General features: G+C 33.7%; 1 non-coding gene across 1 annotated transcript; it reads right to left on the reverse strand.

Annotated features, from left to right (window-relative positions):
• Nucleotides 1-14738: 14738 nt before the first annotated feature.
• On the reverse strand, nt 14739-14812 carry Trnai-aau (transfer RNA isoleucine (anticodon AAU)). The gene has a single exon. It is a non-coding gene; the product is annotated as a tRNA-Ile (tRNA).
• Nucleotides 14813-15214: the final 402 nt, after the last annotated feature.

Here is a 15214-nt window from a genome sequence, read left to right on the forward strand (position 1 = left end):
TTAATACGTTTAAAACTATATCCCGTACTTTAAGTATCGAATGAAAAAATTATGACCGAATTGTTAAATATCAAAAATAATAAATGTGTTCATGACTCACTTAGGATGTTCCAAGTCCCATTCGTGGAGCATTTGACACATGTTTCGTGCAGCCACAGAAGTTTGAGGGGATGTGTCTTCCTTTGGTGTTTTGTATTTCTTATGATTTTTTTCCTTGGTATTAGTCCGGACTACACATAAAAAAAAACGTTAAGAAACAAAAACTAGACCATACAATACAATAGTAAATCTTAATTTGCGAACCCAGAACAAACTACCAATTTCAACTTAAATTACCCACAAAATGCATCTGCCTATCCCCTTAAATCGTTTGATGAACTTCAATATACTCCTGAGTGACTTATGACACGTAGTTATGTTTGTTTTATTAATTACCCGTCTACTTATTCTGACGTTTCAAAGTTGACATGCCCACTCAGTTGACGATCCCAATTAAGACAATTGTCTGAACCTTCCTCCTTCACCTCTTGTCTAATTACCTTTTCTGGCCTTAGGGGGGAATTCATCGGAATAATCCTTTAATTCCCCATCGCAAAATGAAGACGCCATTTTTGATTTAAATGCGCGACTGATGAGACCTTAAAATATTTGTCTTATTTAATATTAAATGTGATAAAAGTCGATACAAGATTGTATAAATGTTAAAAAAGTTTGGAGCTAGAATCGATTAATTTTCATGGAAGGTATATAAATTAATTATTATACCAATAAATACATCTAGCTAATTTCATTTAAGCAATAATTAAAAAAAAATCTTATCGGTTTTATATATACTCTGAATTGCTGGGTCATTAAATTAGTCTAAGCACCAAAATTTGCCAGCGGCTTTATTTTAAGGTACTATTTCGACTTAGGCCGAATCATGTACCTTGCGATCGTCCTTACTACGGTGACTTATGGTACTATATCGGTTGCATGTCCGCGACTTGCGTACGGGCAAAGTTATCCAGCGATACTCGAATTATAGTAATCACTAACTGTCAAAAGAAGTTGCGCCAAAAAGTAAACTCAAGCCTTACTGACATAGTACGCTACAAGGTTATGATTGTTATTCATTCATTAGGCGGTAACGAAATTTCTTACCCTTTTCTTCCACAAACTCCAAAACAGAGACAGCTGTATCCTCTTTTAAATCAACAGAAATGCTTGACTTATGTTTTGGTAAAGATATCATCTCATTTGATTTCTTGATACCATTATACGAGTAAGTGACTGCTTTCTAAATGAAAAGAGAAAAAAAATGATAACATTTCCGCGATCGTTATTTTAAGTATTTACACAAAACATTTCTGATCTCCGAACTAGTTTGTCGACTAAAAGTCATAAGTAGTCATAAGTAACTCTTCGCCATAAAATTAAATTAAAAAAAAGAACATATTTTTTTTTAACTATTATCAAAATAAACGAATCGAAATAAATCAGAACAAAAATCTATGAAATTATGACATCTTTATCGAGAACTTTTTTCTACATTATTCTTAGAACTGGTATCCGTTACCTCGTATAAAGGTTTATTTTCTTTCGATTGCCTTCAAGTGTCTCTACTAGATCGTGATGACACTCTACAACACGCAGCTTGTTATTGCTTTTCCAATAACTTACTTTTGTAAGCCTCAACCAAAATATAATAGTTAGATGTTATACATTTTTTTATTTATAACTGATGAGTTTAGTACAGACATAATATTTTTCATATTGAATATGTTATAATTGCTACTAATAGTTACTTGTTATTGTGTGGTATTTCGATTTTTATTTGGCATCGAGTTGTAAAATAAAGCGATGTGATTTAGAAATTATACTTAAAATCCTGATTTGTTGTTGTCACATTTTCGTATTTTCTCAACAAATCTATACTGATATTATAAATTCGAAAATAACTCTGTCTGTTACCTCCTCACGATTAAACTACTTAACCGATTTAGATTAAATTTTGTATAGAGATAGTTTGAGTTCCGGGGAAGTACATAAGCTACTTTTTTAATTCACCCTGTGAGGTGATATAAATAGTGGTGGCGGTTTGTGTGCTATTGGTATTGTTTTATAAATTTCAGCTAGTATGAATATAATTTAAAATGGCAAACCGGGTATCCGGTCGTTGACGTTGTGGTGTTAGGATACATATTTGAGAAGGTAAATATTTGACTACTTACAGGTTTAACAATAAGATCATCAAGTTCCGGATGGTTATTCACAAAATCCCAGAATGCGCAACATTTCTCTTGGACATCGTCATTGTCGATATCATCATCTGGTGTAAAGTCTAATATTACACGTTGTCTCGATATGGGTTCTCCACAATCACCATCACCAAATCGAAGTGATGATCCATTTTTCACATCTTCATCAGACATTTTATTGAACTCAGCACTTAATTCTGGTGTTTCTGTTACGTTATAAATATACCTTCCTTCATCGACATGAGCCATTTGTAAATGTTTTATGTAATATAATGTCTGCTTAATATTGACGACTACGCTGAGTGAATTAATTAATTAAATAATTAATATAGGATTCGTTTAAATGCTCACTGACATGTGTCAGTTGTAATCAAATTATGGGACCTTTTTAGAAATCAAATCAATATTCATTTTGTACTCTATGTATAAATTATTGAGCATATTTTATTCTGAGAATAAGAAATATCCTGATTAACTTAATTGTGTCATGCAAATTTAGTTTTTCGGTTTGTTAGACGCAATAACGTTAACAGTATTAATTATTCACTCAAATTAATCGTATTGATTTTTACCCTTACCAACATTTTATTATAAATTATATAAATCACGATGATGATTTCGTCCTGACCGATTTTGGTCATGGTGGACTACTTCAAGGGAGACCAACCAATAACGCAAGATACATTGTATTACGCATGTGTGTGTGAAAATAGAGGTGCACTCTCATAATACGATGAGACAGTAAATCCGACACAACCGGCTTAGCCACAGGACCAACGACTTAATATGCTTTCTGGGGTACGAGAATAAACATTTCTAACTCCCAGACTCATAACTGTTACTGATAATAGTCTTTTATCGATCCGACCTGGTGTTTGAACTCAGAACCTTCGAATCTGTGGCCTTATATATCTAGCTACTAGACTAACGAGGCAGTCAATATTAGTCATATAAATCTGCCTTGTTGATCTAGTGGTCAGTTTTTGTTTCTGTTGTGGTTGTTTTATGATCTCTTTCTAGTCGTGACTAATTGCTGATTCTTCAGATAATTAATATGAAAGAGTAGAGAACTGGTTTGTTGGTAAACATCTTCGTTCATTTTAATTTGACTTGTATAATTGGATAGACTTTGAATATATCCGCTGTGCCAAAATTCGGCCAGAGGAACTTTAATAATGACGAGATTTTATGAGACTTAAGCCGTTTTCTTAAAATTAAATCTCACGAATTTTTTTATTTTAAATTCGTCCTCATATTTAATTAAGAATGTCGACTAAATAATTTTTTTTATTTTTATTGTTATATTTACATAGTAGTAATGTTTATGTAAGTTCTTATGGACTAATAATAACATACACGTGTTGGTTTTCAGCACGAAATGTTTTATATGTCAAGTTCTTCTTAAGTTAGACTTAAGTGCTATTCTGAATAGCAATCGACTTTTAAATTGATTCAAAGTTATATGTCTTTAGAAATGCATTTGCGCTTGTAACTTAGCACTTTGTAAAACTTTTTGTTTGAAGAAATATTTAATTCTGAATCGCCCCAAAGTTTCATTCGCCGAAATATATATAGGGTAGTGTTATTCAAATTATAGGAATGATTTGATTTATTTCTATTACCACGATATTACAAGTGTCACAGAGAAGTAGTTTTTGGAGGGTGAGTATGGCACTTAAATTAACTTGATTTTATCAATTTAAAAAGTGTAAAGAGTTGACTAAAAGGTCATGTAGCACTTATATTAAGCGATGACACTGGCAATATCATAAATATAAACCTCTTTTGAGTATTTACTCCAACCACTGAGCTTACTAAATTATTCACTCACCATTCAAACCGTTACATTTAGTCATTCTGTTAGAAGAATATATATATGCATCTAAACGGGCTTTGCACAAACCACCGTCATTAAAGAACTTAAAAAATATATAGAATATGGAACGCTTCAATTAAACACCCACAACCGTGATTCCAAGAGGTGTTCTTTCGAGATCGTTTAGAATCCAATTTGCAGCTAAAACTTCGTCCAGGATAAATTGTTTAGAATAGTCCTGAAACAATTCAGTCTAACTACTATCGAGCTTATGCAATTGAGAAGTTCTAGTTAAGTGCTTGTTCTAGGTAACCTGTTCCAATGTATATTTTATTAAAATAAATTGAAGATTCTTGTATTATTGGTATTTTGTTGTTTGTTATGTAGTTCAGTTAAAAAATACAATTTGAATAAAGAACGAAACGAGTCACTTTGGTTCACGACAGAAACAGTGCAAAAATAAGAGACCGTATTTGCGTTTCAAGTGTCACCTGTCAAAGTCCCTAGAATACTAAGGAGACAGTAACAGTACGTGCGTAGTATCTTTGGTTTCTCTCTTGTCACGCAATTTCAAGAACATCCATTGTTTTAATAATACTACATGTTGATGTATATTCGTAAGGGAGCGGGAAGGGATTGGAAAGGAGAGAAGGTCGAGTTCCACTCACTACATGCCGTCAGATGTCCATCAGTGGAATATATCATCATGGCTGATGATGACACGATGTGAACTTTGGCTTGAGATACGGTAATCTGTATGACCATAATAGGCTGGATGCTGCAGACCGGGATTGCTAGAAAATTAGCCTTCCAGAGACATATAAGCGTATAAAAGGGGAGGGATGGGATGTGCTTTCGCATTATTTCAAACAGTCTAGAAAAGAATGGTATGCACTGACGATCTGGTAGAGGGGGATTGAAATAACTTTCTGCCCCTTGAGGCGAAATCTGCCATAATCACGTGGAACATTCCCGAAAAGCTTAGCCGAATGCTCGCAGAATATCGCTCGAGAGCGGTCCCGAATGCATAATGTCAAAATTATCGCGTATTATCTCACATCCTTGCATAGGATTATATTCCGGTGAGAATACCTTATTTTTCTGTAACTAACGTCCATTAACATCTTTGAAACATGACAAAGTGAAACTTACCATCTGAAACGTTTAATTTATAAACGTCGTATGTTTCCACAAAAAATTGTCCTTGAAGACAGTCCTCGTATAACGTTCCCTCATAGCTGTTCAATTATGAACTAAGTAATAAAATATTTCCCAAACCGTGAATTTAATTTCGCAACTGGAATGAGATTGTTTTCAATAAGAAAGAAAACGAGAAATTGACTTACTTTGCATTTGTAAAGGTGTTCAAAGTGTTTCACTTTTTACCGCAAATATAACGTAGATATCTTAAATGTCTTTCTCGAGTAACAATTCTCAGGATTTTCGTTGTAAATTGATTCTTAATACGAGGTGTTCAGGGTTGAAAATTACGTTTAGTAAACGTTTCAGTACGACACGAGTTAATGGAGTTTGAAATATGCAAGGCTATCTTGACTTCTCGCTTTGATACAAACTCGACATCAACCTGTGGATATGACGTTTCAGGTTGTATTTATTTGCATATATATTACATATTTATTCGACTTATGAAATAAATAACTTTATCATATTTTACTAAGTTAATAGGAGAAATAAAATTACTACAGGCACTAGGGACATGACATCTTAACTCCCAAGGTTGGTGGCGCATTGGCGACGTGAAGAAATGGTTATTATTTCTTACAGCGTCAATGACTATGGGCGTTGGCGACCACTTTCCAATAGTTGGTCCATTTGCCCGTCTGCCTACCTATGACATAAAAGGAATATTTAGATAGTTTAAGAGAAAAGTGAAGTACTGCATTGCTTGTTCTTAGTTACGATTAAACAATATGTATTTTGTTTGTTATTTTTGTCTTTAATTTTGACGAATGAAACAAATAATTTTAAAAGGATATTAATTTGTTTCAGATTTTTATGTAGATTTTGTCAAACTAGATGGAGAAAAAGTTGGTATCGACAGCATTTCTAGGTAACGCTGAATCAAATGATTAGACCTACAAACTTTTGTTATGTCTATGCTTAATAGAAAATCTATTAAGGTTTTTCAAAGTTGTTAAGAGCAATGTAATTATTTGTGCCAAAAGATACAGTTAACAAAATTCTAGCACATTTTTTTATGTCTCCATCACACTCGTATGACGATTGATGCGAGAAAGAGACAAAAATAATGTCGTTCCATTAAACATAATTGATTCCATGATTATCCACAATTTTCAAGCGCCGAAGAGTAAATACAGTTCAGCTCGTAATCCTCAACTGTGTAATTATCTACGCCTGTACCGCAAGTGTAGGCATCGATTTGGAATACCAATGACCATTTGATTGTGTCCTAAGCTAATATTTGTATTTGAACCTTGAACCTGTAAGGTGACAGCTATTGATAAGGTAGACATTTGATAATTAACAATATATAATACTATTTAACAGCCGGCATGCGTTGCCTCTTTAAATTAGTTTATTAAGTACTAACTTTACTTAATACAAATCCTCGTCATAAATATTCTACCACCAAACAGCAATACTTAGCATTCATGTGTTACGATTTGAAGGGTGATTGAACCAGTGTCGACGTAAGGGATGGTTAAGGGTGGTTCTCGGAATCCGTAGAGATAAATTAAGAGAATTCAATTTTTTGTTTTAATGTTTTATATAGATAGTGATATATAGATTATTTAAACAAAAATAACATGGACAAGTTTTGATTATTTGATAAAAGATTAACAAAGCAATTAATGATTTTGATCAAGTAGTGAGAATCATACTGACGTCAGTGAAAATTTTAGAATATAATAAAAAATAAAATATTTTTACATTTAATATCAGTTTAAAACAATATGTAACTATATAATATTAATTATTTTAAACAGGCATTGTTCCTTACCCAGAAAATTATGCTCTTTGGACATATTATTTTGTCTACCATCTTTATTCGTCTTATTAACTACTGAGTTTCTTGCCAGTTCTTCTCGGTAGAATCTACTTTCCGAACCAGTGGTAGATTCTCTTAATATAGTTTGTTAAACGACGACTCAAAAGTGCTTGTAAAAACCTACCTGAATAAAGTATATTTTGATTTTGAATTAAGAGAAGGTCTCTCAAAATAACCTCTGGTAAAAGATGGTAATGAGAGCGACGGCGAGGAGGATTTTAAGTAGGAATTCAACTAATACAGAGAAATATTAAATTTATTTTGAATAACGTCAAAAGTAATTAGCTAAATTTCTAATCACTTTCCAAAAACAATATTTTTTTTTTTGAAAGAATAGAGTCGTGTGAAACTCCTTCGCGATATATTTTTTGTTAAATATTTTCTTAACCAATAATTACAATTACAAATTAAATTATCTTACAATAAAGTTTTCCAATAGACTGCGACTATACCCGGGGAATATTAAAGAATTAAACTCAATAATGTTGCTACTTGTTAGTTTTTTACCTATTCTGTATCTGGCGTAAGTAATCTCAAAATTGAATTTAATAATATCGAATTAATTATAAAATAACCTTATTAATTCATGAACGTATTAGTTATTAATTATTTTAATAAAATATTTGTATAAATTGTTTTCGCCATTATTGTTTTTTGATACGATGTTCAATATTTATTTAAAAAAAAACCCACAATATACCGGGACTAGTGTCTGTACGCCGGAGGTGAGTTTTCTTACTTTTAAGGTTAATTTTCGAAAACTTCCTGAATTTCCGGTTTTTGAGTTTTAGTTCATAAGTAAAACATAACATTTTCTTTTGATTGAAGTAATAAAACTCAAATATATATTGAATATGGAAAAAATCGGCTGGACATTGAAAAAAACAAAAAATAAACTGTTCATAATCAGTGCTGCGCCATTCCGTTAGACATAGTACAACAGTGACTGATATACAAGCAGTCAAGTCTGCTGGCTAATATGAACAAATGAACTTGCCATGTCTGTGAAGCGAATCACTTATAATCATACTAAAACCGCCCCTCTCTTCAAATACATTTCAAGCTACGTGGTGAATCAATATATAGGATTGTGCTACGACCCAGTAGAATCAAGATGGCTCAGTGGTTAGAACGCGTGTAACTTAACCGATGATTTAAATCAGACACAAAGCAAACACCACCAGCAGCACCAGAAAAAAGGCAAGCATCTTAATGTGCTTAATTTATGTTTATTTCGTGCTCGGCGTTGTTCATTAATCACGAGGAAACCTGAATGTATCTTATTTCAATGAAATGCTACCACATGTATATCCACCAAACCACATTGAAGCAGGGTGAAATGAGTTTCAAAATTTCCTCATAGCGAAGCTTTAGCCCAGCATTGGGACATTTCTTTGCTCTCTTTGCTTTTACGACGCAATGGCGGAACACTAAAGTTTAATGCAGATAAAACCACGAGCAACAACTAGTGTAAAATGCAGCATTTCCGCTTTAAATTTCATTAACAGAATAAACTCGAGTGATCCAGTTAAACTGTCTGACTAGTTTTACCATTCAAATTTATCCGAAAGCACTTCGCTTAGCTTGACTTCTCTTCGGTTTAAACTATCTGGTATTCTTTAATTAGACCATAACTGAGAATATCGTTTATATATTATTAAATAATATTAGTTATGTATGTCTTAAGTGTTATAACAAAAGGACCACACACTGGAAGACAAGGTGAACTGACGATCTTGCAAGGGTCGAGGGAAGACGTTGCGTAAGTCTAGCACAAGACGAGTCAACCAGGCTAAAGTTAATAATTAATTAGCTTAACTTTAAGCTCGAACAAAGATCAGGCAAAGTGTGTATCTCCGGATCTTCATCCAACTTTATTTCACAATGGAGATCGCCTGAAAGAGATCACTGTAAACGATACCGCCTTCGAATACGTAAAACATTACGTGATCTTCTTTTGTATTAAAGATTAAATAAAATAAAAAATCTAAATAACAATTTGAATATTTGTATACGAAACTCTACTACTGTTTCTCATTACGATTTAACTAAAAATGTTTAATGACATAATAACTTAGTATTAAGATAAAGTTATTTGTTATGTTGGAAAATTAAATTTGAAGTATCTTATTATTGCGTTTGCTCCACTTCGTCGCAGATGTGTTCCACCCATTAGGTGAATACCATCCATCTTTGCAGTGGACATATTAATTGTCACAAGTGGTTACCGGACCGAAATTCTATCTTGTCAGGTACTCGTACCATCTTGATTTAAAATTGGCTCTAGATAACGTAAGCTATATTAAATTTTCTTATATATCGAGCAGATGTGAACTATGTATAATGTATTGATGCACTGAAACAACTAAAATTTCAACTCTACACAATTTATTTTATATTTTGTGTAACAAAAAACCTGCAAGATACACTCTTACACAGATGGCAAAAATTATTATTTTGAAATCGTTTTGGTGTATGAATTTAACTTGAGGGCTCTAAAATACGAAGCGGTGACCCCAAAAGTGTGAGAGTTTCTGGAATGGTAAATTTAAAACAATATTATAATTTGATATGATTTGAATTTATTAATTGACAAATTCAAAACTATCTACGTAATTTTATTATAGAAACAATTTTTTGTAGGATAGTCAGCCAGTGTAACAGGCACATGGGACATATCATCATTCACGGGGTTGGTGGTATATTGACTGTGTAAGAGTTAATTTATAAATAATATCTGCCCACCTTTATTGAATTAAAAAAAAAAAAAAATTACTGCCGCTGATTTTATGAAAATTATCTATTATGTTTTTACGTATTGCGAAGCAACTGTTATTAATCAATTAGTATCAAATATCGCTTTCGCTGGTTTATTAATATTAATATTCAATCACTAGAATGTCTGAGCATTCGTATAATTATATCATTTAGACGTAGTAACGTGTAGGCCTTTTACTGAAATCAAAATGGCATCTAACCTTTTTCGGGCGAGTCAGTGGACTGTTATAAATGGGATCATAAAAACACTCAAGCATGTGTTTTATCTATATTGGGTTCGTTTTAAAGTTTTTTAACGAATTAATTAAAGAAAACCAACACACAAAAGAGTTCCGTTACTAAAACAAATAATTACGTCATGCTTCGACTTGAACCATCAAGAAAAGAGCGTACTCCTTCCTTAAAGGCCGGCAACGCACCTGAAAACCCACCGGAGTTGCAGATGTCCATGAGCGGTGGTAGTCATTCCATTAGTTGAGCCTACAGCTCGTTTGCCACCTATAACATAAAAAAAAATTTACAAGTGATCACCACCGCGCATAAACATAAATAATAACCATTCCATATACAGATCACACGATCACACTAGCTCAGTCAACCTTCAAACTGTAATACAAACAATACTAAGTATTATTGTTTATGGTATAATTTCTAGCGGATGAGGTGGTTCCTACCCAGACACAAGCATTATCACAAGTTTTGTATTAATTTCTATATTATAACAACCCCGCAGCAATTGACTTCTAATTGTTTTAGTTGGACAACTAGTAGAAATTTGTAGTAATCAGTAAACAGTATACGCACCACGCAAAATGAAGGGCAAGGGCATCGGTGAAGACTCATGACGGCATTAGAGAGGGACTTCATTGTTTTTATGTTGCCTGTAGGCGGGCGGGCGTGCTAATGAACTACTTGATGTTTAGTGGTCTACGAAGACATTGGCACTGTAAGAAATATTAACCATACCTTTGCCAATGGGCCACCATCCTTGGGACTAAGATGATATACCCCTAGTGCTTGTTGCACATTGGCTCACTCGCCCAATACTCGGTATTGCTCTTTGGCGGTAGAATAGCCGATGAGTGGGTGCTACCTAGCCAAATGGGCTTGCACAAAGCAATACCACAAGTTTTACTAAAAAGTATTGTATGAATTTTTATGTTATAACAACCCTATAGCAATTGACTTCTCACTTTTTTAGCATTTACACAATGTAATCACAAAGCTATTGCAGCTTCCAGAAGATTTCCAAACAGTTTATACAGGAGTACGTCTGTTGATCTCTACGGCTAAGCTGAACAAATTCATTTAAATCAACGCAAATCACAAACAAAGCACCTGGGACGTGATGGCGCGCTCCGTTCGAGGATTGTGGCTCATCGGGTTTTGCAATGATTAAAATTAAAATTCGCTATTTTATCCATTTCAATAGATTTTATATAAACGATATTAATGATTTGTATTATATATATATACATTATATACTTATCCATCCTATATAGATAATAGCTTCAAACGATTCAGCTCTCTTCGTGTTGCTGTGATAAACAAGTTACATATATAAAATTTATTTATTTATTAACATAAGAATTGGCTATGTTGCCAGTTTTCAGTTACAACTTAACAATAAAATGGCTCCTTTGATAGACACTGTCCACTCACCATAGGTATATATATTCTATTGCCAAACAATATTACATATTAATATTGTTGTTGGACGGACTTACCGCCAGAAAACCCAATGGCTAATCCGATTCACTTGTAAAAGTTTAAACTCACCATTTAATGAAATAAAAACCCTATTACAGTAATATTTTTGATTACCATTAAATTATGCGCAAATAACTTAATATATTAATGGTTGAATCCATTAGTATATTAAGTTATTCGCATGCAAGTTAAAACAAGTGGTAGCTTACCGCAAACATCCGAAATTAAAATTTAATAGCATTACTCGTGCAATTTATAATTACAAGTTTTCTGACCGCTTTTAATGAACCTGAGAAGTATTACATTTGGGAGGGATATAAGGCAGTTCGTAATTATATTAGTGCTACAATTAACAGCGAATAACCTCCAATGTAACCAGGAAATTAAGTTTTAGTGCTGCGATACTAAATACACTCGGTTATTTTAAGAGAATAGTGTTTTGTATGGAAGTTATGAAGGTCGATGGTCGTCGGTTAAAGTGTCGTGAAAGCATTTCGAATTGACAATTTCTGGTATGCCGAGATGGCCCAGTGGTTAGAACGCGTGCATCTTAACCGATGATTTCGGGTTCAAACCCAGGCAGGCACCACTGAAATTTCATGTGCTTAATTTGTGTTTATAATTCATCTCGTGCTCGGCGGTGAAGGAAAACATCGTGAGGAAACCTGCATGTGTCTAATTTCAACGAAATTCTGCCACATGTGTATTCCACCAACCCGCATTGGAGCAGCGTGGTGGAATATGCTCCATACCTTCTCCTCAACGGGAGAGGAGGCCTTAGCCCAGCAGTGGGAAATTTACAGGCTGATTATGTTATGTAATTTCTGGTAAGAGTTTCAATAGTTTATTCTCAAAGGTAAGAACTTTATCAACCGGTATCATATTTGTGAAGTAGTTAGTCTAGTTGTTTACTACACATATATAATATAACATCAAAAAATCACACGATCACGCACACATACATGCAAAGCTCGCACCCCCAAACACACATAGTGTGTTATATAAAATATTTCATTCATTTATAAAGTTAAAGCTTTGGTACATGGAAGAACGGAACTCTCTTATACCAGAAATAATCTTTACTTAATCAATACTTTTATGTAACGCAAAGATATTTATAAAGTGATAAATTTTTTATATATTTTTTCTTCAGCTTTGCCGTCCATTGCTGAACGAAAGGCAAAGCATAGAACGCCAAACATTGATATTGGGCAACCAGTATCTCCCATATTTTTAAATCGTCCGTCCAACTCATTTTCTCGTTCTACACTAAGTTTGACTAAGTGGGGTATCCATTATTTCAGATGTCAGCTCCATCGGCAATCAAGGCGCTTGGAAACATGACCAGCCCACTTCAGCGAGCTAAATCCACGCGTGATGTCGGAAAAAATATTATAAATACATATGTATTTGACTGTTTTTGTATCTGTAGTACAATCAAATTATAAGGAAACTTGTGGAACATTTTCGAATTTTCGAGCGATCCTGCGAATTCTAGTTCAAATACTCGAGTCAGCCTTTTGCTGTATTTGCATACAGACTTTGCTAGCTCAATGTTCAAGTTACACCGTATCTAGTATCAAAGGTGAACATGTGCCGGCTTATACGACTTTACGAGTATGTCGCACTGAAATTCGTTACAGAAATCCTGGGTTTATTTCTCATGGAAAACGGAACAAGCTTTGGATACAAAAAAAAAAAAATAGGTTTCTTCTAAATTGTAAAAAATAAAGAGAAATCTAGACGTTTACTTTTGTACTTTATTTTGTAGCTTTGGTAATTTTCAGGTTTATTTTTGCTTGAACAAGAAGTTCAACCAATTGCTGCAATTCGTCCTAACTTTGGGTAAGGCTTTGTTTATATGATGACAAAACGTATCGTTTGTATTCATTGACTTATACAGAAGACGTATCAAAAAAAAAAAAATACTAACTAGTAATTCGATTATAGCTTGTTATTTAGATATAAACATTCGCTTAGTGGTCTCTTCGTCCGTATTACGCGTTATTTAAGTATCTTGAATTATTTCTAAAATGGTTTAAATTGCAAACTATAGATGATATATAAATAAAAGGAATGGATGAGACACTCGAAACTTCCAACGTTAGTGCTCATGCAGAGAATGTCTTGAGAGAAACTTCACTATCTGCAGTTTTAACCTGGCCACTAGACAAGTGTGGCAGACAAAGTATGTATATGACAAAGTAATTAATTAGTTATCCCTATTTACTTATCCCCAAGCTAAAAATGATTTATACTTATTTTTATTTATTACTTGGTGATGTGGCTTTTTGCAAGCCTGTCTGGATACCACCCACTTATTCAAGGTCCTGTTTGAAATGTGACTGATCCAGTGTAACTACAGACACACGAGATGTCACAGTGCTCGGCAGTGAAGGAAAACATCGTAAGGAAACCTGCACGTGTCTAATTTCAACGAAATTCTACCACAAGTGTCCATCAAACCGCATTGGAGCAGCGGTGTGCAATATGCTCCAAACCTTCTACTCAAAGGGAGAGGAGGCCTTAGCCCAGCGGTGGGAAATTTACAGACTGTTAATGTTACGTTATGTTGTGTAAAGTATATATATAGGCGGAAGTACCCAATTAACACCAGGTAGGTAAATATTGCCATCATCCTGTGATTTCGTGTTTATTTAGTACGTGTAAGGGTTGTTGGTTTTCGGTCTCGCGTTATCGCCCCTAATTAAACTGTTCCGTCAAAGATTAGGCATATTTGTTAAGCAAAATTTACTCGACTATTCGCCGAAAATTCATTCGTCAAATGTCAGGCGCACGTTTTAGCCACCCTGTCAGCGGTTCAAGAGGGGATTGTTGATTATCCAAAAAATATCACAATTGGACACGGAGAGATTTATGGGCCAAAATAACAGGAAAAAATGCAAAATAATCTACGTTACTGATTTGGTTTTTTGTTTTTCTACGAGATGATCTTTTTTCTTGTTTCGGATATAATAGATATTAATGTCCACTAAACAAAATACATACTAAGCAAAATTGAAAAAAGATAGATAAGAGAACACTGAATTAATTCGTTCAGTATTTTTTCTTTGCCCGTGATATTTACGTTTATATATATTACGTTCATATATATACGTGATAATTAAGTTTATAGTAAGATATAAACTTTAACAAAAATATATGGCCCATGAGGGGATCGAACCCGCGACCTTCGCGTTATTAGCACGACGCTCTAACCAACTGAGCTAATGGGCCTGGTGAGTGTAATGACGGAATAAAGAATCAGGTAAGTAATCGTTTGAAACACAACAATACGCAGTATCAATGCAGACAATAATATATACAATAGTAGGCAAAAATAAAAGTAAACAATTGTCTGAAAATGTGCTACTGCGAGGATAAGACCTCATCATCGTTAGTGGAGAAAGAGCTTAAGAGCTCAAGCACGCTGCTCCATGCGGATCGGTGCTTAAACGTGACGAATCATCCGAAATCCCCACAATATTTTCTTTTATGACAACTGTCAACTGTAAATGTCTTTATTTTTTTTTTATTATTATTCTGGCTTTTATAAAAGTCTTTATACTTTCGAAATTAAAAAGAAAAAAAAAACAGAATGACATAAGGTTTTGCAACATTTTTTGGGCGGGAATTGGG

This window comes from Vanessa tameamea, chromosome 9 (genome assembly GCF_037043105.1).
Source record: "Vanessa tameamea isolate UH-Manoa-2023 chromosome 9, ilVanTame1 primary haplotype, whole genome shotgun sequence".
In the NCBI taxonomy this organism is placed as follows: domain Eukaryota; kingdom Metazoa; phylum Arthropoda; class Insecta; order Lepidoptera; family Nymphalidae; genus Vanessa; species Vanessa tameamea.